Consider the following 3,257-nt stretch of genomic DNA (forward strand, 5'->3'; position numbering starts at 1 on the left):
TGAAAGGAAACGCAGATAGGTCTCTTGTGATACAATGGTGAACAATTGTTATCAGGACTGATTGTGAGGGTTGGAAATGTAAAGGTAGAGGTTTTGTAACGAGGGGAGTAATAATGGACTTTGCAATCTAGGAGCAGAGGTCCCTGGGACCATCAAGGGAGAATTGCAGAGAGCAGGACCCTACCCAGAGAAGCAGTGATGCCAGAGATGGAGACACAGGCGATGACATGGAGAGATGGAGTGGCTGGGAACTTTAGACCCAGAGAGGGAGAGGGGCTGTGTGCTGACGACCCAGGGATCAGGCTTTCAGGGTATACCCTATGGATGGTTGATGATGCATGGAGGGGATTGTAACCATGGCAGTGAAATGATATACGATAGGATGAATGTAAAACTAATGTTCTCCCATGTAAACTATCACATAATTTACAATAAAATATATTTTTTTAAAGCCTTGGCATACAAGTTTTCAAGAGGGAATTTAGTTTCAGAGCAAGGGAGGGGAAGGTAGGATTCCCACTGAATAGTTTTTTATCTTGTCTAGATGTGTATCGTGAAAGGAGATGGGGGACAGGATTTTTTTGATTCAATAGTGAGTAACTGTTACCATGACTAACTGCAATTTTCACAACTGTAAAGGTAGAAGTTGTGTAACAAAAAGGGGGAAGCAGTTAATGTTACATTCCAGGAATAGAGGACCCAAGGACCATCAAGAGGGAAGAGCATGAGTGGAATATAGGATCCTAACCAGAGAAGTAGCAGCACCAAAGGCAGAGGTGACAGCATGGAAAGATAGAGCAGCTGAGGACTCTAGACTCATGGAAAGAAAATGACTGTGTGCTAGTGGGCAGGAAGGCTTGCAAAATGTGTCCCTTGGCTAGTTAAACAATTATATATTCTTTTGTGGTTTTGTGTACACTGAAACAAAACAAAAGAAAACAAACTGGGAATAGAGGCAAATACTGCTAACCAATGGCACATGGAGGAGATTGCAATCATTGCAGTGAAACAAAGTATGATTGGTTTGAGTGCAAAACTAGTGTTCTCCCTTGTAAACTATTACTCAATTAATAATAAACCTTATTAAATAAATAAATAAAGGCCTGGTATTCTACTTCTGAAAACAAGCCAATGACCTATGGGTCACAACAGTCCAATTCACAACCCATCCTGGGGATAGCACAGGACCAGGTAGCATTTTATTCCTTTGTGCATGGGGTCACCATGAGTTGGAGGTCCACTTAGTTGTAAGCCATAAGTTGGAGACTAAGAACAACAAAACATAGTCGAATGGAATAGAATTGAGAGTTCAGAAATAAGCCTGTATATCAACTGATTTTTCAGCAAGGGTGCTAAGGCTATCCAACGAAGAAATAATAATCTCTTTAATAAATGGTGCTGGGACAAATGAATTCCCATAAGCAAAAGAATGAATTTGGTCCCATATCTCACACCATATATGAACACTAACTCAAAATGAATAAAAAATCTAACTTCAGGTGCTAAAACCATAATACTCTTAGAAAAAAACATGAGTAATGATTTGGGGACCTAGTTTTAAACAATGGATTCTTAAATATGACACTGAAAGCATGAACAGGACAAGAAAAAATAGATAAATGGGACCTCATAAAAATTTGAAAACGTATGTTTATCAAAAGACTTTGTCTACAGATTGGGAGAAACATTTTGGAAACCATATATCAGATAAGAGTCTACTACTATCTACAGGAGACACAGAGAAGAAGTGGAATACATGATGTTACAATATGGAGATTACAATCAATGACATGAAACAAAATGTTTATGAATTGTTAAATGGAAAACTGATCTGCTCTGTGAACTTTCACCAAATTCAAAATAAAAATATTTTTTAAACTTTAATATTCTGAATATATGATAAGCTCCTATATTTCAGCAAAAAAAAAAAAATGAAAAATCCAATTTAAAAAATTGGCAAAGGACTTGAATAGACACTTATCCAAAGAAGAAATGCAAATGGACAACAAACACATGAAAAGATGCTCAAAGACATTAATCATTGCTGTTGCTATTAAGTGTCATCAAGTCTGACTCATAGAGATCCAGTGCAGGGTTCCCAAGGTTATCAATCTTTGCAGGACCAGAAAATCTCATCTTTCTCCCATGGAGTGGCTGGTGTGCTCAAACCACCATCTTTAGAGAAATGTACATTAAAACCACAATAACATAACTAGGATACCTATACGTTTTTTAAAAAAAGAAAAAGAAAAGTAAAACAGAAAACAGATGTTGGCAAGGATATGAAAAAATAGGAACTCTCATTCATTGCTGGTGGGATAGCAAAATGGTACAGCTTTTGTGGAAAATAGTTTGGTGGTTACTCAAAAAATTAAACACAGAATTACAATGTGATCTAGCAATTTCACTCCAAGTATATACCCAAAAGTCTTGAAAGGAGGAACATAAAGAGTTTATTGCCATCAATGTACAATGCAACACTATTCAAAATAGGTAAAAGGTGACAAAAGCTTAAATATTCATCAATGGATAAATACATAAGCAAACTATGGTACATATGTATACAGTAATACATACGTATCCTGTAATATTGTCATAAAGAGAAATGATGTCCTGATACATGTTATAAATAGATGAACTTTGAAAGCATTGTGCTTACAATGTGAAATAAGTCAGTCACAAAAGGACAAATATTTTTATGATTCCACTTATATAAAACATCTAGAATACGCAAGTGTATAGAGACCAAACTTTATTACTAGTTTACCAAGGGCCGATGAAGAGAAGGGGAAAGGAGGACTCAATTCTTAGGGGATACTGAATTTCTGTTAAGGGTGATGGACAAATACTGAAGCAGAAAAGGACGATGATTGAACAGCATAATGAGCATAACTAAGGTCATTTACCTTTACATGTAAAAATGTAGAAATGTAAAATGTTTTATTATATATGTATTTCTATAATTGAAGATGAAAGAAAAAGAGACACTCTTCGGGGAAGAAAAATGGTACAATATTCAAGACAGTATGTATGACAGAATCCAACAGCACATCAAAAAAATAATACATCATGACCAATTGGGACTTGTAACAGGGATGCAAGGATGGTTCAACATTAGAAAAATAATCAATGTAATCCACCATATAAATAAGAAAAAGGAAAAGAACCACATGAGCATATTGACTGATGCAGAAAAGGCATTTGACAAAATCCAACATCCATTCCTGATAAAAACACTCAACAAAGTAGGAATTGAA

Source organism: Chrysochloris asiatica, unplaced genomic scaffold (assembly GCF_000296735.1).
Source record: "Chrysochloris asiatica unplaced genomic scaffold, ChrAsi1.0 scaffold00118, whole genome shotgun sequence".
Taxonomy (NCBI): domain Eukaryota; kingdom Metazoa; phylum Chordata; class Mammalia; order Afrosoricida; family Chrysochloridae; genus Chrysochloris; species Chrysochloris asiatica.